The sequence below is a fragment of the Capsicum annuum genome, chromosome 2 (genome assembly GCF_002878395.1).
Source record: "Capsicum annuum cultivar UCD-10X-F1 chromosome 2, UCD10Xv1.1, whole genome shotgun sequence".
Lineage (NCBI taxonomy): Eukaryota > Viridiplantae > Streptophyta > Magnoliopsida > Solanales > Solanaceae > Capsicum > Capsicum annuum.
In genome coordinates, this window is record NC_061112.1 from 100,338,061 (window position 1) to 100,362,616 (window position 24,556).

Below are 24,556 nucleotides of genomic sequence, written 5' to 3' on the forward strand. Positions count from 1 at the left end.
CAAGACATTCGCTACGGTAAGAGTTTCTGCTGATGACAAGATATTTGCAATGCAAAAGTCTACACCATCAGCGAAAATTATTGTTAGAGAGAAAATCTTCAGAAGGCATTATTAGTAATCTCTCAACATCAAGGAAGTCTTGTGCAAAAGTCTTCAAAAGACAATCAAAAATAAAAAAGGTTTAAGCAATGACTACATATAATTACGACATCAATAACCTCACCAGATTCACTTCTCATACAAAAGGAAAGACAGAAATATTTTCATTTGCATTCGCATGTTATTTATTTAACAAACCAAACAAAGATGAACTAAATCTAGCATTTAATTCATCTTTGTTTGGTTTGTTAAATAAATAACATGCAAATGCAAATAAAAATATTTTTGCCTTTTCTTTTGTATGAGGAGTGAATCTGGTGAGGTTGTTAATGATAATCAGCATGTAGTCCTTGCTGAAAACTTTCTTATTTTTTAATGTCTTCTGAAGACTTTCGTACAAGGCTTCCTAGATGTTGAGAGATTACTAATAATCCCTTCTGAAGACTGTCGTTCTGGTAAGAATTTTCATTGATGGTGTAGACTTTTACATGGATTATATCTTATCATCAGTAGAAATTCTTTCTGTAGCGAACGTCTTGAGAAGGCATGACTAGGAATCTCTCAATATCACTTGATATTGAGAGATTACTGATGATTCCATCTGAAGACTTGCGCCCTGGCAAGCATTTCTAGCGAGGGTGTAGACTTTTGCATAGAAGATATCTTGTCATCTATAATTGGAGAAGAATGATTAGCAGAAAGGTTGAGAAATCTAGCTCGTTTGATTTGTACACTAACTCTGTCAAATTTTTTTGATAGGATAATGGGCCTGTAGTTACGTAATGTTTGATAGGCTTGGTAGAGTACATTTAGATCACATGCTACATAACACCTTGCTTATTAATTTATCAAATTGGTTGAGCAAGCTGCATTAAGCAACGCTCGATAAAAGTATGTTGTTCAGCTGTTGGAACCACATCTTCAGTGTGTATCAATACATTTTAACCTAAAACAAATACAGCGACCCTCTGTGTATCCTTTAAGACTTTTGAAGGCCTTCTAAATTGCTACAACTTTGAAGGTAGTGTTTTTGATCGAGCTCACAAAAGATACAGAACTCTTGACCAACTTCGTTGATGGCAACGACCAGCTTGAATACAGAATCATCAAGCTGAAGGCAAGCTTGAAAATTATCAAAATTCACAAACTCGAGTAAGCCTTAGATCTTCTCCAAGAAATGTTGAAAGCATGCTAAGGTTATAAAATACAATAAATTATAACCATATTACTATCGAAGTGATGATACTAAATTTGTCTTTCAATCACGTTTGTGGTTTCGATCAGGTCAACAACAGTGGACCTAATCGGAACCACAAACAGGAAGGCATGGGATCAATTTAAAATTCAAAAATTGCTGCCTTCGCTTAGTCTCCTTACTTTAACTGCAGTTGCTATTGGCAGAAGTTTTCTAGACTTACTATACAACATTTCAATCCTCGATGCCCTCAAGGCGCCTTTCTTGGTCTTCTGCTATTTTCTATCTAGGTGATAATCCCGACCACGCTACCTAGATGCAGCTCCCTAGAAAAGTGACCATCTGCATTATTTTTCTTTCAAAGAGACAACAAACGAATTTACATTACCAGATACACTTTCATATTTGCACTAAATACAGATTTCTCATGTTTTAAGATAATTTCATCGGCCAAATTTGCTAGAAGTTACTTTCTACCCTATGTATCCTCATCAATTAGCTTTCGGATGATATAATCTTTCATCAGCCACCCATTTTCCCTCGAAGGAATACTCCTACCACACCTACTGGCGTATAATCATCGCCACGAGCAACCCAACCATATAAATTTGGGCTAGGGCAAAAACTATATTAGTTTTCCGTTCTTGTTAGATGCAGTGCTAGGCTTCAAAGGCCTTCTCAGAGTCCAATGCACCCTAAAAGTTAGTCCAATCGCTATTGAATCTCCTTACAATAACACCAAAATTAGATTCCTTTACAATGCTTGACAAATAAACATGAGAAACAACCGATATTAAATCTTAATAGGGTATTGTCGCGCCCCGTTTTCCTCGCGGAAGGCGGGATTCGACTCTCTTTTTGGAATGTTTGAGGGTACGGTGTGAAGAGTCGTCACCTAACGAATTAAGGTGCGTTAGGGCACGGGTCTAGGCTACTACGAACCTATTTTTGTTGTTTTGTCTTAGTTTACCAGAGTTCGGATAAGGGTTCAAATTACCTCAAAAGGAAGGTGTTAGGCACCTTTTGAGGTCCACAAAGGTGGTTCCCGGATGAATTCATACTTTACGTGGGGATTCAATGTGATCAAATAAAGTCTCTTATTTTATTATTAATTTAACGTTTAGCTAAGCGATAAATTAATTAATAAGCAAATAGATGTCATTTGTTAATTCTAATTGTCGATTATCTAGGTGATAAAGATAAATAAAATATGTAAATAAGACAAGTAAGGAGAAAAAAAGGCAAGACAATTTATGATAAAGGGGACTGCTCATGTAATAAACTAACTATCCCAAATAAATATGTAAAGTAAATAAAAAGAAAGAAAAAAAACCGTCCAAGTCAAACAAAGAAATATTTTGGTTTTGTTCGGATCAGAAACCCAACTTGTTAATCATCATCTAACCCAAGGGCCGAACTCTTAGACAAGTAATGATGTCATTAGCCTTGCCGTCAATATATGTTGGGATCATCATTTCCGAATAACTACCCGTCCCACCCCACATAGGCTGGATGTCAAGTCTAAGGGTGTTCCATGACAAGATTAAAACTAACGTTTCTAGTAATACTTAACGTCCCACCTATCGTTCAAGAGGCATTGAACTTTGTTATTTTGGATTTGTGTTCTAAAGGAAAGCTAAGTTGCCTAGGACTCGAAGCAAGAACATATTGGACAACAAGCAGCACGCAATAATCTCAAGTTAGCCTCTTGATTAATTAACGTTGATTAATGTGGTAGCATGCAAAGACAAATAATTATTTATTATTGTTAACCTATTGGCATGATGTCTAAATGATCAACCAAGTGGTGATAAAGGACAACTGTGATTCATGTCAAAAATAATGATGTAAAATTGTTAAAAGGGCATGTGTAAATATGTGAAAGAATTATATCCATTAATTACGCCAAGTAGGTTATAAATTAGTGAAATGCTGAGTATTAAATTAGAGAGAGCTAGAAAACATATTCACTTGCCAAAATTAATATGTTAGAAATTCCTTTTAGATGCTGAAAATTCAGTTAAGGTACCGAAAATTAATTAAAACATGCAGAAAAGTAAATATAAATGCTGAAAAGTAGTTATAGCATGATAGTAATTAATTTTAAAGCGCTAGAAAAAATAACCTCATATGTTGAAAATTCATTTAATATGCTGGAATTCATCCTTAAAAATGCTGAAATGTTTTGTTAATGTGGTGGAAATTAACTTTAATATGCTGAAAACATTTAACTACCTAACCAATAATTTTGTATCGTTGGAAGATCGTGAAGATGCTGAAAACTATTTTTGCGGACTGAAAATGTTTAATTGATGAAAGATTATTTTAACAGTGTTTAATTGTTGAAACTTGTGTTTAACAGACAAATAATGTTTGATTGCAGGAAATTGATTTTCATGTCAGAAATCGTCTTGAGGAAAAAATGTTTAATTTCTAAAAAAACAAGTTAGTTGATCATTATGAATGTTAAGACTACATATTGAAAAATATGCTAGATGCACTACAAGTCAATTTGACATGTCCCAATGTTAATTAATTTGTGAAGCTAATTCATATTCATCCTTTCTAGACGACGAACAAGTAAATTAGTAAATCCTAAATTACGTTCGTCTAAGTGATTCACGTAGCACGTAAGGTCCATAAATCTCCACCCCCGAGCAGTCCCCGAACTTTATTATTACATTAATAATGTCGTTTGTACATTAATATTACAAACCCAAATGATACAAAAGAAACAACTAGCTCTAAGGAATAACATATTTGATTTAAACCTCCCGGCGACTCTTCAAACCCCGTAATCATTTTCTTTCTCATCTAACCTGCTAAACATAAGAAAACAAAAAAAAAAACAACCCAAAATACAAACGTAATTTTGAAAGCCCATAACCAACCATTGGCACAGTTGAGATCCTAAGGATCTCATGGATCCGAAGGATCTCATGGATCCTGGACAGGCTCACGCCAATGGGGTTATGAGATGTGCAAAGATTGTTTTGTATTCACATATAACCACACTACAATAATGAGGAAACACCCCCTAATGCCTAAATTATGAATGCGATACGTTAGTATGTAAGTAACGTAAGAATAATGTGTAAAAAAATTTAATAATTAAAATTAAATAAATTTGACAAAATAGCAGCCTAAAAGTGATATCAGGAGGTCAAAATTGGATGTCAACAGGTATCAGAACCATATTCATAGTCCCTTAACCTTATCAGTTCGGACCTACCAAACTTAACTGTAAAATTGCAGATATCTTGTTTGAATGATCTATGACTAATCGGTAAAAACAGCATTCACAAAATCAATGTACTCTATGTGTGTTTCTACGATAATATTATCAGTAATACATACCTCCCACATATGAAGTGGTTCCATCTCCATGCAACTTATTCCTCTGAACCCATCTTTACTGCAGCCTCTTATGATGGTCGGGCAAAAGTTGATCAACTGTCAGTTCCTTATATCTACAAAGAAGAGGAAAAGAATTGACGTCATAGAAAGAACATTATTCATCTGTTCAACAGATGTAGATTCTGTTGCATCAGATGTAGAGTCTGTTGCAATAGATGTGAAGACTGTTGCAACAAATTTGGAGTTTGTTAGAATACATCAAACCAGCCTTGCTGGTGGTTTGATTTGTTTCAATAGTTGCTCCGCCTGTTGCAATATTAACAACAACATAAACTACAAAGAAACCACAAATAAAAAACATCAACAATAAGGAAACAACAACATTTGCTCCAACATCATCAACAACAAAGAAGCAACATCCTTTGTTCCAACACCATCAACAAAAACACGCCATAACTTCCAATAACGCCAACCCCACCAACAACATCAATAACAACATAAACAATAAAGAAACAAACAAAATACATACAAAAAAAAGATACTACCAACAAGGCTTTTAAACTTCTCCCAACATAATACTTTTTTCGCATATTGTAATAACAATTATCTATTCGTTTATTCAACACTTATAAGTTCCTTCAAATTTTTTAAATAAATATCATATGGTTAAATGATAATTAAATAAAAAATAGATATAAATAACTTGCAAAGAAGAAGCCGAGAATGAAAGAGCAATAGTGAACCATATCTTAACATCAAAAGAGGATTAAAATGGCAATTTCAGTTGAGAAAAGATATGGATTAGTTTAGATCCAAAAGGATCTTTATGAGAAAGATAAGAGAAAAGATAGAAGAGATAAAAAAAGACTATGATAACCCTAAGCTAAAGAGGAGAGAAAGAAAGAGATGAGAGATGAATAAAATAAATTTAGGGCTGAAGCTGAGGAGAGATAAAATAATTCAAGATGTATCATGTACGTAGACGTGAGTTTCAATATTCATTAATTAATATAATTAATATTTATTAATAATTTGAGGGGCACGAGGAAGACTAGTGACATTGAAAAGACAAGATAAGACTACTCAATGAACACATTTTTGAGTTATTCAAGAAAAAAAAACTCTTAATTTTTTACCGTATTTTGTAGTACTTACTACTTTATCTACTTGGACAGAAGCTTGATTTAAAATTAAAAGAAAAAATATTTTCAAACAGATATGTCATCTATTGCAACAGATGACAATATTTGTTTAAAAATCCCAACAGCACAGTCATCTATTACAACAGATATAAATATTTGTTTAAAAATATCTTTTCATTTGATAATTAAATATGTCAACTGCTACAACAGATATCAATATCTGTTTAAATATCCTAACAGCTCAGTCATCTGTGATGACAGATGCAAATGTCCATTTGATAATTAAATAAGATATATCATCTGTTACAATAGATACCAATATCTTTTTGAAAATTTTCAATAGCTCAGTCATATGTCACAATATATTCAAATATCTATTTGATAATTAAATCAGTTATGTCATTTGTTGCAACAGATGTGAATATCTGTTAGAAATTTCCACCAGCTTAGTCGTTTGTTCCAACAGATTTTATTGCAATTGATTTAGGTAGAACTAGGGATGAATGAATGAGCTCATAGGGTCAACTACAACTTCAATTGAGTCTTTGCAATTGCATGGCGTTGGTATTACATTCATCCCAACCCGGGTCGTCGATTGATCACTCTGAGTTGAAATGAGCTCTCATTAACTTAATGTTTTAAAACTAGTATATCTTTTGAAATTTTAAAAATTAAGTAATATCAATTCGGACCAAATTAATAATTTCAAAACTTGTCATTCTTTTTCAAAATTATAAATCAACCCATACAAATCATCTATTTGCGGAAAAAACTTTTCCTCATTTCAAATCTCAAGTTCTAGATCCTCCCCTCCCTCTCTCTCGATAATACAGACAACAACTACTCAACATATTGCTCAACCCTTCAAAATAGATTGATTTTCTACCCATTTTCGACCATATAGTTGTTATTTTCGGCTTCATTCTCGCTTGTATCCATTGTTTTATTTGTCTTTGCAGGTAACGGAGTTCGAAAAGAGTTTTACGTTTTATTCTTGATTCTAAAAATTAGGGATTTTTAGTTAATGATGGAAAATAAGACTTTTAGTTGTATTATCTTTGAGAATGAGTTAACAATTTTGTGTTTTGATGATAAAAAAGTAGGAAGCACTAGAGAAAACCCTAGTTTTTGTCTCAGTATTTTTTTGATTGTCATGGTATTGTTGGATGGTGTTTGTGGTGTTGTTGGTGGATGTTATTGTTGGTGTCGGTATTTGTGTTTTGGGTGGTATCAGTGGTCTTAGTATTGGTATTGGTGGCATTGGTGGTGGTCTTAGTGGCATTAGTGGTGGCATTAGTTATGGTGTTGGTGGTCTATCTGTTGCAATAGGTGGGATATCTATTGGGAGATATTAAATTGGTCTTCAAATAGATTCCCTATCTGTTCCAACTGATGGCTTATCCGTTAGAATATTTTTGTTGTTGTAATGTGGCATAGAATAATTTATTGAAATTTGTCTTACCTTTTTTTAAAATAAACTATGCAGACATCAAATGCAATGTATTTTTTATTTTTCTATTGTTTGTAGTTAAAATATGTCTCCCAAAATAAATGAAATTGAAAATGGATCAACTTTTGACCACCCAACAAAAATGGCTAGAGTACAGCTAGATTCGGAGAAACTTCCTGAACAATCTCAACCGGGTCAAAATGAAGTCCAGGAAAGTGATAACTCCTCACCAATGAGGCATAAAATATTATCAAAATCCCAGTATAATTCTGTTAAAACCATTAGTATCAATAAATTTTGAGTTGCGATGCCGATGATAGCCCTGACAAAGTAACTGATGATCTTGTACTTAAATATCAATTGAGGAAATGTTTTGATGAATTAAGGAGAATTATGAAGAATGAAAACATAGATGGATTTTTTAACAAGAGCTATTTTGCATACTTTCTTGAACTGCCTGAGGACTACACTCTCTATTTCCCATTGAGCATGGTATATGGTCTTCTCAAGTGTAGGATTAAGTATGTGGGGGATGATAAAGATTCGAAGGAGAGAAAAAAAATATGGATGAAATCTGGATCAACTACTGTAGCATGCCGATTTGTTTTGGGTTGAAAGAGTTTGCCATATTGACGAGCTTGAGATGCCATCGTCCAGAAGAACGTCTCATCAAGGAAACACCCCACAAAGGGTCCAACAAATGCAAGGGAAAAAAGATGAGTTGTTGGGCATTGTTGGACATAGTAGCTACAAAGCAGAGGATTTGATGGCAGATCTCGAGGATAAAGACATACCAAAGCACTGCATGGATAAATTGTACTTAGTTTGGTTTGTCCATTCCATTTTATTGGCAAGAGACGTCAGGAAAGTCATAGAAGTTGATTTATTAGTTCTTGCTGAAGATTTTGATAAATTTAACGACTATCCGTAGGGATATGACAGCTACTACTTGACTGTCAAATATTTACTAACAAAGCTATCCCCAAAGACGATCACATTATACGGCTTTTCCTGGGCTTTCATGGTAAAATTGATCACTATTTTTACTCATATATTAATTTATAATGAATATACTTATTATGACCTTTTTTTGCTTGCTTCCTGTTTACATTTTTTAGGCTTGGGCATGTGAAGTCATTCCCCCTCCAAAAGAAGTTCAAGGATTACCCAGATGAGGTTTCTCATCCAAGGATCCTTAGGTGGTTGGCGGCTGCAAAGGAAGCAAAAAAAATATTAAGGAGCAGAAGGTTGATCTATTTAACCCTCCGAATGATACAGTACGTATTCTTTCAACTAAAATAATTTGCCTTAAAGAAAGATATTGAAATAGGTGTTCCATCTGTTGCGACAGATGGGTCGTCTTTTGCAACAGATTACCTGTCAACTGCAATTGGTGTAACAGATGGGTAATCTGTTGCGACAGACAATCCATATTGCACTATAGATTAACCATCTGTTTCTCTGGTTCCCTGAACTCAACTCAACAAATTACCTATCTGATGCAAATTATGCAATAGATATGTAATCTGATGCAACATATTATCAATCTATTGTGAAATACAGATCAACTGTTGCGGAAGCTAGATCTTCTATTGCATAAGTTGTAAGTTGGCTGTGTTAACATCCATGTAACCCAACTGTCTGCAAATTATTATTATATGATTTAAATGCCGCATGTCTTTTCTTATAGGTTGTGCATCCTTGGATCGTGCCTACCGTTGATGAGCTGGGGATGACTTCTTTTCTTACTCTGGGTCTTGTTGATACAAAAGAAGACCCAATGCTTTAGTTAATAAACAAGGAATTGGCTGGAGCAACATCCATAAGAAGAGAAGTTAGGCAAGGTTAGGCTAATGTTGAAGCTCTTCATGACCAACCTCAAACCGCAACAGATCTGGGTGCTTCTTCTGGGGGTTTTGCTGGTAGAGTTATTTTTTATGGTGGCATCCATCCTGATACTGATGATGCTGCCAGTCGTGATTATGAGAATGTTGGTGCTCATCAAAAAATAAATAATTTTGAAAACACCCCTTCCACATGTCTCTCTCACCTCTGTATCGGTCCCTCTCACCCTTATAGTGGTCCCTGTCACCCCTCTTCACCCTCATGTTCTCATTGCAAATGTAAAGTGTGTAAGGACAGAGAGAATAAACTCCTTGAAAAGATAGAGGCTATTGTTGAAGCTGCCAAAAATTTAAAATCCAGGAGGGGTGTCATACCATCCAACGAGGTGAGGAAGCCATGCACTCCTACAGTGGTAGTTAGGAGAAAGAGAAAAAAAATTAGATAAATTCTCTTCGTTCTGAAAATAGCAAGAACTGCAACTCTTCCTGCTCCTAGTGTTGTTAAAGTTTAGGGGCCGCTGAAGAAGGTGGACATATTCGCGGTGCTTGGCAAGGAGAAGAAGAAGGAATTGCAAGAAATCATAAATGGCAGGATGAAGATTAAAAAAGAAAACACCATGCATTCATTTGCCACCAAAGACTTCACGAATATGAAAAATATGTGTGTGTGGTACGAGGACAATGTAAGTTTACTTTTGCTAATCCAACCTTCCAATCTACTCCATGAAGAAGAATCTACGCAGCAGATATGTAATCTGTTACAACATCTTGGTATTCTGTTGCAACATAATACACATCTGTTGCATAAGTTACGTTGGCTTGGTAATCTGTGAGCTGATTCAGAGAACCCTCTGCATCGGATTCTTTCCACTGTATTTTTATTCTTTATAATTACTAACCTATTTAAAAATTATCTTCTTATACCACAGTATGTTGATGAAATTCTCTGCTTCATGAGGGGCAAACAATTAGCGTACCCGGATTCTTATGATGATGCCGATAGGATAATGGACCTCAAATTCTACAATAATTTCAAGGATAGGTATGCTGATCTCCGTAAGCTAGATGATTCTAGTGGCTCGGGATTTGATAAGTTAGTTTCTATATTCAAATGGAATGAAGAAGCGATTAAATATGTTAAAGGGAAGAGGCCATATCCACACAGCAAGAGCTGGACCAAGGCAAAGAGAATCCTTGCAGTCATAAACGTGGATATCATACATTTTCTCACTATTGAGATACTACTATACAAGGAAAAGATTAAGGTTTATGACTGGAACTTACCTGTCTTTAGCGAGAAGACGTTTTTAACCCACATGTAGCCACTCTTGAAGTTGTTGTCCAAGTTGTTGACGCAGAGTAAGCTGATGGATCATTTGCAGGACGAAGTCTTGACGAAGGAACCATGGAATTTTGAAGGTCGAAATAAGAACATCGAGATCCCAAAAATTAAAACCAATGCAGCGTGCATGCCATACTCGCTTGCGTACATCAAGTGTATGCCGATCGACATAGAAATGACCGGTATGTGCGATGTCGTTGTGGGAAAGATGAAATGGGTTTGGGCTTATGGGCTACTAACTAAATGGTTGGAGCCCGTGTATAAAAAAGAATATGTACAAATACAGAAACAAAAATGAAATATTTTCTTATTTCAAGCCACTTCACTTTACTTTACATGTAGTGGTAATAATTTTTATGTCTGCGGATAGTTGAGTATTTATAATGCAACAGATAGATATCTGTTGTAATAGATATAATACCTGTTGTGACAGATTGATTATTTGTTGGAATAGGTTGGTCATCTATTACATTAATATATGTTTCCTAGTCTGTCTATCGCAATAGATATCCAATCTATTGCAACATATAATCTATCTGTTGCAACTGATAGGTAATCTGTTGGAAAAAATAAAAAAGTAGGAAGACCTGTTACATAATTTCCAATAGATGACCTAACTAAATTGTTGGAGCTCATGTATAAACAAGAATATGTACAAAGATGGAGACGAACACGATAACAATTTTTTATTTCAAGCCACCTCACTTTACATGTAGTGGCAATAATTTTTATTTCTGTGGATAGTTGAATTTTTATAATGCAATAGATAGTATATCTGTTGTAGCAAATATAGTACCTGTTGTGACAGATTGATTATCTATTGGAATAGGTTGGTCATCTGTTGTATTATGAAGATGTTTTCCCGTCTGTCTATCGCAACAGATATCCAATCTGTTGCAATATATAATCTATCTGTTGTAAGTGATAGGTAATCCGTTGGACTAAATCAAGAAAGTAGAAAGACCTGTTATATAATTTCCAGCAGATGACCTACGTGTTGCATCTCATGTTGCAACATATATATAAATCTATTTGATAAGATATGTCGTCGCTGCAGCAGATGTATTATATGTTGCGATATTTGAATCTAGTATTCCATTTCAATTAACATATTCAAAACTAAGGATTAAATTATATTCATAGACAACATAAAATAAGTTGAAGCCTTCAAAAATTACATTAAATAACTGAACAAATAAATGAAATGTAAAAAAATTATTATGGGTACAAATGATCTACTTTACAAATAAATCAACAAGTTAAACCAAGGAGGATAGTTTATTACATTGACGGACTCAAGCTATAAAAATCTACTCAATATGGACAAGTTGTTCTTCATCCGGTGCTGTGAAATTTGACTTTGATCATTGTGGATCTTTAATGTCGCTTGCGTACGGCTTCTGGGCTTTTGTTTCTCCGTATTTCCATAAAAGAGAAGCATATATTTTGTGGAGTAATCCAGCATTAAGTCCATGATTTGGTACTTGTAATCCATTGCTAAAGTACTCGACGTACGCGGCAACAAAAAGACTGCAATCCCTGCATTTTAAAAAAACAGATAATCTATATCTTGTAGTTCATGCAAGCATTGTGAAATTTGTGGAATGAAACTAAATCATGACACTTAAACTTACAGGCTACCAATAGTTTGTTGAGCGATTCCTTCAACATATTGTACATCAAATGGATTACCCATTTTATACCGGTATGCTTCAATCATCGACCAATCAGTACGAACCTTTTGGTCCAAAAAGCTACTCATATTAAGGTAAGTAGGCAATATTTTGGCTAACTTTTGTATCTCAAACGATGGCCCAGAATGTCTCCTTCGCGACATTGAGTCATAAACTCGGATGCGCCTCTCGTTTAGAATGAGGACAACCAACACCCAATGAAATTCATCATCATAATTGATTGGGATGTACACTTTGTCGATCAAATGCCAAGGTAAGCCAGCCGAAATGATAAAATCTTTGATAATGTTGATTAAGCATTCCTCATTTCGGGAAACTTTCGGCTGTTGTTGACAATACCTATCGTAGGGATTATCTATGTAAACTTTGTATAAATAATTGACTGTCGTGTATCTGTATTGTTCTTGTGTTTGCAACTTGACCTTTTTCGGAGGTAGTAAAAAATGACATAGATGTGCTGCGCACATTATCAAATATTTCAGATTACGTGACGAAAAAATTAATACGCAAATGTAATTAAATAAAATATTAATTAATAGTAATATGTATGGCATTTAAACCTCATCATTCCAGCAAGTTTGGGGCTATGACATCAAATAGAACCAATTTGTCATTCTGAAATGTGTAACAACAAAGTCGAACATATCAAAACCAAGGCTCGATTCTTTCACTATGTAGCGTTCATCATTTTATTTTCTACATAATGATTTATATGTGTTAATGTCACGTTCTTACAACAAGAATAGTATAAACCAATATCTTTAAAAATTGATTTATGTATCTGCTGGAATGATGCTTTAACAACCCATCGGAAATCCATTCTAAGTACTTGTTGATCAACTGTATTAGTTTTTTTGGAGCCTCATCCGAGATGTTGAACCCTTCAAACGGGTAATTCTTCCGTTCTCCCGAACTGACAGGCTCCACTTTTTCTTCTTCTTTGGAAGCAGTTAATGGATTATCAACTGTGATATTATATACTTTAGCAGTGGCTTCTACTGTGATGTTCACCTGGAAAGCCAGAATTATCAATGCTAATTACATTATATACAACAGATTATCCATCAGTTGCAACAGATGAGACTTATGTTGAAACAGATGGATCATCTATTGGGATGAATTTAAATAGGTAAACCAGAGCAGTATGATAATTTCGAATAGATGATCCATCTATTGCAATATAAGACTCATCTGTTGCAACAGATAACGCATTTGATGTAACAGGTTAGACAATAGTTACAATAGATGTATATATCTGTTTGATAATTTTCAGCAGATGTATCATCTGTTGAAACAAATATGTGCCTGTTTGATGTTGGAACAGGTGATGTACATTTACCTTCTTCGGGCTATACTGCTCTCCTGTGGCCCTTACACACTGAACATCGGTGCAAGACAAAGACAGAGTTGTTGTAATTTTACTTTTTTCGATGCTTGATGATACCTTAGAAGTATCTTTCCTTCTCCTCTTAGCCGCCTTGATCTCTAGTGGAGTGTATAGATATGAAATCCTCTTTGATGGAATGACACCTCTCTTAAATGTCATTTTTTTATAGAAGAAATTAGTGCATTAATAGCATTAATCACTCCATCGTGTTTCACCTTGCAGTCTTGACATTTGCATGCAAAACATTCGCTAGATATAGTAAAATCTGGAAAAAAATCTGTACAACCAGTATGATCATAATCATAATGGCTTGTTGTTTCAAAAACGGTAGGAGGAGCATCATTAGCCCCAACAGCAACACCACTACCACTACCACTATCACTACCACTGCCATCGTCAACAGCAACAAGTCCACCCTCCAAAATTATTTTTCTTGTAATGGTTGTTGCTCCAAATAATTTCATTTTTATTCCATCAACGATCTTAGGGTCCGGTAAAGTTTGCATAGACCGTAAATTAAGAAAAAATGGCATCTTCAAATCTTGGTTGGTTGGAACAATCCACAGATGTACAATCTAAAATAAATCGATACATACATTAGAATAATGATGAAATCATTTAAAATAATCATTAATTAAAATAAAAACTTAATTAGAATTGAAGTTACTGCTTCCTTGGAGGATTAAAAAGATCAAGAAATTTTGCATTTTTATTGGTTTTGACAGACAACCATCTCAAGATTCTTGGATAGAAAACTTCTTCCTGGTAGTTCACTTGTTGTCTCAAATAAGGAATGACTTCAAATGCCCAAGCCTATAACATAACACCAATAAATCAAAAGCATTATTGGATAAAAAAATGATGAATCATATCATGATAAAAGAAATATTTACCATGAAGGCCCATGGAAAGCCATATAATTTGACGTCTTTGTATTGGATAGTCATTTTGAAGCTTTCATAACCCCAAGAATAGTTGTTAAATGCCTCAAGATCCCCAGAGAGATTTATTAAACTGGGGCTTATGTTGTTGTTAGCGTCTCTCGCCTAAAGAATATTATGTACAAATCAAACCAAGCACAATGATTGATTGTGCTTTTTTGAGAGTCCTTTACATTTCAACGCTTCTATTAAATTTTTATTTTTAAAGCTTGGACCAACAATGGACACCAGGTCCTCACGATCACTCGACTTGCCTTGCCTTTTTTGGGTGTACGGGGTACTTTTTTTGGGGTCAGAGTAGGTATAACTTGAAAAGGTAAAAGAGGATAACATTTTAGCTCGGTAACTATGGTAAACTCCTTCCAACCAAAATAAAAAGGCATGCCACAGTAATTTATCCATACCTCATCTATCTTGTCTTTGTTTTCATACATAATCCTACGCTTGAAAAGATCATTTACCATTTTCATCTTGAAATAAGCATTGTTATCCTCCGGCAAATCAAGATATTTCCCAAAGCAGCTTTCTCTAAAATAAGCATCCAATTTTTATTCTTGAAGTATTTTTCTGAAGGCGTCGAAAGATTTTCCCACGGCTGGCTTAACCACAAAATCACCCATTAAATTTGTGGTACCATCGCACTTTATTCTCACAGGATAATGATCAATGATGAAGATTTTGACCAACTCTTCGGCAGATGGGCTATTAGCATTTGGATCATCTCTTTCGAGACATTCCTCCTCCTCGTGTTCATTGGCTTCTGCTCTTAATTGAGATAACACTTGTAAAGCAAGCTTATAGAGTGGTGGATGTAGCCGAGTTGCTACACTTGTTCCTTTATTTGGACTTGATTCAATTTTTTTATCTTGAGAGCCATATTATCTTAAATTAACAGGAACATAAAATAGATTATAATTGATTAACGCATCATTAAAAAAGATAACAGTGAATCTAATATGCATAATGGTAAAATAACAGTTCCAACAGACCACACATCTGTTGCACTAGGTATGTTATCTCTTGCACCAGGTATGTTATCTGTTGCAATATATAACCGACCTCTTGTAGTGGATGAGTAAACCATTGGAAATAATAAAACAGATCACTAATCTATTGCTCTAGGTATTTTATCTGATGGAACATATATCCGACCCATTGCAACAGATGAGTAAATCATTGGAAACTATAAAAACAGATCACTAATCTGTTGTACTAAGTATTTTATTTGATGGAACGTATAGCTGACATGTTGCAACGGATGAGTAAATCGTTGGAAACCATAAAAATAGATCACTAATTTGTTGCAACAGGTAGTTTATATATTGCAATATATAACTAACCTGTTGCAAGGATGAGTAAACCGTTGGAAACCATAAAAACAGATCACTAATCTGTTACACCAGGTAGTTTATCTGTTACTACGTATAACCAACCTGTTGTAATGGATGAGTAATCCGTTGAAAACCATAAAACAGATCAACTAATCTGTTGCACCAGATAGTTTATCTGTTATAACATATAACTAACCTGTTGCAACCGATGAGTAATACGTTGGAAACCATAAAATAGATTACTAATATGTTGCTCCAGGTATGTTATCTATTGTAATGGATGAGTAATCCATTGAAAATCATAAAAATAGATCACTAATCTGTTGCACCAGGTATGTTATTTGTTGCAATATATAACTGACCTGTTGCAACGGATGAGTAAACTGTTGGAGATAATAAAAATAGATTACTGATTTGTTGCACCAGGTATGTTATTTGTTGCAACATATAACTGACCTGTTACAACGGATGAGTAATCCATTGGAAACAATAAAAATAGATCACTAATCTGTTGCACCAGGTATGTTATCTGTTGCAATATATAACTGACCTGTTGCAACAGATGAGTAAATCGTTGGAGACAATAAAAATAGATCACTGAACTGTTGAAACATATCACCCATCTGTTGTAAAATGAGTTATCTGTTGGATCAATATTGTTTAGATTTCTTCCAAATAGAAGAGTCGTCTGTCGCAACAGATGAATGATCTGTTAGATTGTTCATCTATTGCATCAGATTTTCGTAGTTGAATCAGATTTTAATCTGTTGCATCTGTTACAACACCATTTTTACCAAGACAAACAACAAATCAACACATCACACACACACATACTAAGACATTAAATGTGAACAAAAATCACCAACAAATTTGAATCAACAGTACGACAACAAGAAGAAGAAATGCCAGAAATTAGGATTTTATTTAGTCCACATTTCTATACTAGAAGAGTAGTTGGCTCAAGTTCCTCTGTTTCTTCATAATCTTTTACCTGTGAAAAAGAAAATAGGACGGCGAAGAACTTGAAGTTGTTGTCACCGAAGAAGTCTTTATGTCGATTGACGGTTGAAAGTCGAAAGGGAACTCACCCGACTATTTTTCGCCGGAGGTTGAAGTCGTCGGGAATTGAAGGGAGAATTTTGCAGAATTGTTGGTTAGGAGAGAGTCGAGAGAAGCTGTCAAGAAAGAGAGAGGAGAGAGACTGGTTGATTTGGATTAAAGAGAGGTGTGAGTTGATTTGTATTTTTAAAAAGATTAGAAAGTTTTAAAGATATTAATCAAGTTCATAATTAACTTAATCAAGTTTTCTAATGATGTTTGACCCTTTAAATTGGTCAATGTCACCAATCCTTCATTTAAGACTTAAAAGATACCTTTCCTTCAATTTTCTCTAGTGAGAGAAGAGTTTAAGATCAAAAGAACTCATATCTTTTTGTATAAATGATCTTGGATCAAATTATTTAAAATCACAATTGCTAAAACTTTTTCAAATATGAATAAACAAATAAAATAATATTTTTCGTGCATTACACGGACGCGTATATTAGTAAATGTAAATAACAACAAATTCAAATTATTTAGACCTCGTTTGACATAGGTAATTCCTTTTTAATTACCCGGATGACAAAAATGTCTCTTTCCAATTGAAGGCAAAATTTCCGAGTATAAATATACCTTCTTTACTCATCGCTATTTTTTACTGAACTAGTTAGTACATGTACAAGTGTCCCTACTTAACCGATCGCTTCTGGTATTGTCTCAGTCTCCCCTCAACTTTGTTTTCATTTACTTTTTCTCCACTTGCATTTGCAAATTCCAGTTATTCATGCCTCCAAGCATTGAGTTGTTTTTTTTAGTTTTTGTTTTTAATCTCTATTAAAGGATTCAATTGTTCTATCAAATGGTTTAATTTAATCTGTAAATTGATTCTTTTTTTCTCGTTGAAATATTTGCAATTTTCTGAAGTAATTCTTGTTTATTCTTGTTGATTCTTATGGTTTTGAGTGCTAGATCGTTGCAGAAATTATTTGATGTTGAAGTATTTTCACGAGCAATTTGTTAGTTACGAGTACTTAGAATACTGAAAATTGATATAATAATTATTATTTCAATGGCGATTCAAGTTGCTAGTTATGATAAAAATGAACAACAACATATGCAGTATAATCAGTATAATCACATAATGTGGGAGTCTAGAATGGGTAGAGTGTACGCAGAACTTATCTCTAATTGAGAGGTAGAGAGACTCTTTTCAATAGACTCTCGGCTGTGAAGGGAAAGTTATGATAAAAAACGGAGGAAAGAAAAATAGGCTAAAATGTGTATAGATTTTGGGGATCATTTGGGCTGAGTTAGGGTTTGGTTGTTAATGACGAGTTCTGTTTCGTTTCTTTTTCCCTTAAAAAGTTTATTGCCACTTGTTGTCTACAAATGGTAAGTTATTAACAGAGGCAAAGCCAGAATTTAACGTTATAGGTTCAGGATTTTTACAGTGACGACTATAAGTGCTAATAACCGGTTTCTAGATTAATGTGTGTATAAATTTATGAATTCCTCGACACAAATATACTATTTGAGCAAAAGTTGCTGGGTTCGGCCAAACCAATAATCGGGCTTCTACCTCCGCCACTGGTTATTAAGCCCTTGTTTTTGCATTGCATATATACTACATTTCAGATAAGGTGATTATACATGTGCTACATATAATGTCCTTCATTTACTTCAAAAGCTATGAAGTTATATTATCTAGGGTTAACCATATAGTACATCAGATTGAAAATTGAATTCTTCAGTAACGCATAGATAATTTTTCTTCATTTTTCCCACTTACCGCTATATATGAAAAGATTTCCATTGATACGTAGGTGGGTGATCTTTCCTTTTTCATTTACCCAATAATGTTTGTCACACTTGTTCATTTGACTCGAGCTTGGAGGAATTACCATAGCATGTATAGAACAAAATAAGTACTTAATTGTAGTGTTTCGAGCAAGATGGTGGCATATGATTCATATGAGGTATGCTCCAGGGACTATTGGACAATTGAAAATGGGTACTACAGCATTCGTGTTTGTCCAGATTTCTTTATAGTAAACTGATTCCATTCTAGGTCCATCATCCCTTTGAGGCCTGCGTGATTCCAGTTTGTGGACGTGTTTTCTGGATCTCTAAGGAACAGGATATAGTTTATCAGCTCGTAATATTAGTCCCAAATCTCTGCCATAGTAATAGATATCTGTTCAATACATCATTTGCTCTCTTCTATGCTGAAAATCTATGTTGCTCGGACTCTCCAAAAATGTCGCTCATGTCGGATCCTCAAAAAATGCACTACTTATGGAGGATCCGACACGCACCTGTCAGCATTTTTGAAGAGTTCGAGTAACGTAGCAGAAAATCATGGCCTGCTTGACTGGATGATGTCTTGAGTCTTTCTTAAACTCCTCACCCTCTTGCCAGATGCTTACTTCCTGCATAATGACAAAAGAAGCTCCTAGAGGTCTCAAAACACTGTATGAAGCTGGGAACCGTACTGATTTCTCCAGAAATGGGAATACTTTCAGGAAACAGGTTGAGAATATTGATGAAAATCATAAAGAAAAAGAAAGAGAAAATCCTGTCTTATTAGTAGAACCTATCCCTAATTGAGATGGCAAGGTGAATTTGGGAAATTCAGAAGCAGAATACATTGAATCTGAGAATTTGAAGGATGTAGAAGATGTTGGTTTGAGCATGAAGGTATTATCATCTGAAGATTTCATTTCGTTTCTCTGTTGTTTAGGTTGCTTCTATCAGTTGAATAAGTCTATTCTCGATGTCTTGTATCGTTAAAGAGTAAGATGTTGATTCCATTTTATAGACACTGTTGACTGGGCTGGAATCCAAGGACTGGGTCTTAGTATGTGAGGCACTCAATGATGTACGGCGTTTGTCCATGTTTCACAGAGAAGCATGCTTGATATGTTGTGAGTCTTATTTTGTAAATTTGGATATAACCATTGGTTTTGACAGACCTATGTTATGTGTTCTCTGTTTCCTGGTTGTACTAATTTTTTCTACATAACTTAAGCAGGGGAAATGTAATCTCTCTTATTGTGAAATCCTTGAAGAATCCAAGAAGTGTTGTTTGTAAGACCGCTATCATGACTTCAGCTGACATTTTCAAAGCATACCGTGACAGCATTGTTGACTCAACGGATCCACTGGTTAGCTTAGATTTCGACAAATCTTGTTCGTGCATGCACATGCAACTTAATTTTCTGAGATAATTTTTTTTATGTGCTTATAAAGTGACTGTCTATGTGCCCAGCTTGTTCAACTTCTGTGGAAATCTTCACAAGACAAGCGATTTGTATGTGAGGCAGCTGAGAAAGCTCTGATATCCATGCCGACATGGGTTTCTCCAGTTCTTTTGTTACCTAAGCTGCAACCTTATCTTAACAACAAAAATCCTCGAATTCGAGCAAAGGCTTCAATGTGCATTTCTTGAAGTGTACCACATCTGGTTAGAGTTCTGAGCTACCTATTTATTTCCTTCTGATATGCATTTTGACTGATGACTGATGAAACTTCAGCTACAAGTTTGATACTTAAATTAATCTCACGGCTCATTTTGTAGCCTTTTTGTTCATTTATATGCTACCTAAGATGATATCTTACTAAATTTTATAGACCACATCTAGTTCATTCCATGATCTAGAGAAGGAAATTTTATGTTAAAAGTATTTAATACTGTACTATTGAATATAATATTGTCAGTGATCTTAATCTACTGAACCTATTTAAATATATTCGAGGAGTTTTATGCCGCGGTAACCATCATATTTTGATGCTTATCTCGGCATTGTCAAATGAAGTTCTTTAACTCTCAGATGTCACAGTAAAACAGTTAATGGAACTGTAAAGTATATACTTTGTCATGCATGAGTACTTGCAAGACAAATAAAAGAGGAATAAGCTGTTTATCCTGGTTCAAGCTTTGAATAGGCAAGGTGTTATGACCATTTACATCCTCTATTTTCAGCAGCATATGGGATTGTCTCTAACGGACTTGCAGGATTTGCAGGGAGTTGATGGAATCAAAGCATATGGTATTGACAAGCTGATCCAACTTGCTGCATCTCAGCTCAGTGACCAACTCCCTGAATCAAGGGAGGCAGCTCATGCTCTGTTGTTAGAACTGCAAAATGTCTACGAGAAAACACTTGATATGACCCCAACAGAAGCGAGTGAAGACCCCCAAACAAATTCCTGGGAGCATTTCTGTAACTCGAAGCTCTCACCTTCAAGTGCTCAAGTTGTTCTTCGTGTGACAAATGTCGCCCGTTAGTGTCTTGTCTTGGTTCGTGTAGTTTATGCAAGTATCAAGTTCTAGTGAGCACGTTTTCCCTTTATTCTTTATATACCTGTAAATATCATCAAAGGTGTGAGGTGTTTGGAAGGCAGTTAAACCATATAGTGGAGCTAAAAAACCTAGAGTGTCGGGATCTTATGGTTTTGATAACATTGCATTGTGTAGATAATTCATTGGCAGATGCATACTACCTAATATAGATGTAATTTTGCTTACTACTGTTTGTTTGCCATATCAATTGGCTATTGACAATTCATCGTAACAAATTCGAGGAGATTTGTTTCGTTGTGCCCAAGGTTGGTAGCTACCAGTTTGTTCCTCTGGAGTTACAAAGCAGCATCAACACATGATCTGAGAAAAGCTCCATTCTAGCTTATTTATCATGATATTGTAACATTATACCGGCTGTTCAATTTAATTGGCTGGTTAGTGATCTGATGCACTTTCATTTTCGCTTTTTATTAAAAAAATCTACTTTGAGCTAAAACCTTTCGTTGTCCACTGTGGGCTGGTCAACTACTTTTGGAGCAAAACTACAAATAGATAAATACAGAGAACAATCTCTTTTCGAAAAAAGCTAACTGGCCAAATTGGCCAAACCCATTATATCCCTACAAAGACGTTGAATGTAGGCTACCTTGGTCATTCACTATCCAAATACATGACCTAATTTGGAGAAATGATTGGAATATGATAAATAGGTAAGTTTCTTCTGTCTGCACCTTTATGAATAGTTTAATGTAGTACAACAACGACTATGTTTGTATGTTCTCCACCAACTCCACAAGTGATATAATCATAAACCCCACGGAACATGTGCCTATAGTAGTTTTCTGCTTATGCCCATCTGAATTAGCCCTTTTCTCCATAAAACCAGAACCATATATTCCAGTAGCTGCAACCTTTAAGTATCTTTAAGAATGTTCAAACTCCATTTCTCTTGAACCTGAGGAGCCAATATATGAATAAACTATTAATATTGGTTATTGTTTTTCATCTCTTGAGATTATTGTTTCACAGATGGAGCAAAAGTTGAGATGAATAACTATGTATTAGGCATAGCCAGGCAGGTTGTAATCATGATGATCGCGATATCAATGATATTGCTCTTTGTTGGGATCGGGATACTGATCCTGATTCACGTCTGTATCGTTGGGAGAGCATATAGAAGAGGAATTGGAACCAGTAACATAGTGGAAAGAGGCAGCTTAGCTAGCAACAGCATGTCCCACGAGGATATAGAAAAGCTTCCTTCCTTTGCCTTTCAGTCCAAAGACAAGGGGACAAGTCCAATTGAATGTGCAGTTTGTTTGGATAATCTCAAAGTGGGTGAAAAGTGCAGGTTGTTGCCTCTTTGCAATCACAGTTTTCATGCTGAATGCATAGACTTGTGGCTCTTGAAGACTTCCATTTGTCCAATATGCAGGGGTACTGCTGATTTTCTGAAGGGTGGATCAATATCTGGTGGAGAAAGTAGCCGATACAGTGAAAGTGGCAGACAAGAATTAAACGCGGAAACTGCTGAATTGGCAATGATATTGATACCAGAGAGTGACAATCCTGTCAACAGTTTAAGCTTTGAGACGAGAGCAAATCATGCAGGGGGTGCAGCCCAAGACAGTGAGCAGTTGAGTGTAACTGTTTCAATAGAAGGACAAATTGCTACTGAAGTTAATGTGGAAACCGCTGAATTAGCAATGACATTGGTACCAGAGACTGACAGTCCCATCGACAATTTAAGCTTTGAGATGAGAGAAAATCATACAGGGAGTACAGCCCAAGACTGTGACCAATTGAGTGAAATTGCTTCAATAGAAGGGCAAATTACTAATGAAGTTAATGTGGACAATAGTGAAACAAGTAATGATTTAAGAGTGATCCAAGAAGTGCATGTAAGTGAGAATTCTTCTGAGTTGATAACAATTACCCAACCTATACAAAGCATCAATTCGGTCAATGAAGAAATACTACAATCAAGAAACACCCAAACAGCTCAATCAAGCTAGCTGATTAGAGTTGACAACCTTTGTTATATTGCTTGGACTGTAAACTAATACTATATATTCTTGTTTCTGATTATATAAAAAGGCTTGTTTTTTCAGTCAAGGCACCACTCGTGTTATTCCAATCTTCATTCTCCAATGCACTTAACCAACCGATTGAACAAAGTACTTCTAGTATTATATATACATATAGCCAAAAAAGAAATTACACTAAATATTAGGGTAGAAGGTTAGTAAGATGAGAGCTAGCATTTGTACCGTTTCACGGGTAGTATCTTGTTCTTGGAGTTTTTGGGTGTTGTTTGTGGTTTCGGGTAGATTGTTGGTGGTATTACTTGGTGATAATCTTGCTCTGCTATTGTCTATTGTTTTGTTATTGTCTGTTGTTTTGTTACTATCTTGTGTTTCTTGTCTTATACTATATCTTTTCCTATGTTATTTGATCTCGAACCACAGGTCTATCGAAAAGTCTCTCTACCTTACCTCTAAAGTAGTGGTATGGATTGAGCCACCTATTTTACCACCTAGAGAAATATGTGTGATCTCAGACTGATCATTTCCTGTAAGCAATATATCGTCCACATAGATTGCTATGATATAAACAAAGCCATCAACAGATTTAAAGAATAGTGAATAATCATTCAAGGAACTAGTATAGCCTTTGAAAAGTAAGAGCCTGCCAATTTAGCATAGTGTTGCCTAGATGCGTGTTTCAGTCCATACAACTGCTGGAAATTTCATGTAAACAGTCTCCTATAATCACCATGTAGAAAATCAGAACTAACATCAAGTTGAGATTAATCCTTCTGAGCCACCTATTTTCACTATATTTTCACTAGACTTACATGAGACTAATCCTTTTCCACATATCCACATCAGATTCTACGTCATCTCCATCTCATTCTTCAACTCTTCCTACTTTGTATTTACCTAACCCTTTCTCACTTGTTGACAAAAATGAATCCATTTCTTCACCACTTCCAAATCCCACCTCTGTTTCCACTCCTAGCCCTTCTTTGCCGCCTTCAAACCCACCAAAAAGGTATGGAAGGCTCAGTCACTGATTTAACTAGGGCTTGTTTTGTTCATCCCACCAAACCAACAACTTACTCATTTAATTTTGTCCCTACCAAATCAAATACTCTTCTTTCTATTTCTACAGTCACTGAGCCTCACAATTTTGCACAAGCTTCTTCCCATCCTGGTTGGACAGCTGCTATGCAAGATAAAATTAAAGCTTTAATCATACGTTGGATGTGGTGGAGCTTCCTCCAGGGAAGAGAGCTTTACCTTGTAAATGGTCTTAATTACAAGGTCAAACAAAGTCAGATTGAACTATTGAGAGGCTTAAAGCAAGGCTAGTAGTGATGGAGATATTCAAAAGGAAAGGATTGATTAAACATAGGCTTTTTCTCCAC

General features: G+C 35.1%; 1 pseudogene; it reads left to right on the forward strand.

The window, feature by feature from the left end:
- Nucleotides 1–18,775: 18,775 nt before the first annotated feature.
- On the forward strand, nucleotides 18,776–23,241 carry LOC107852626 (annotated as a pseudogene).
- The last annotated feature ends 1,315 nt before the right edge of the window (nucleotides 23,242–24,556 follow it).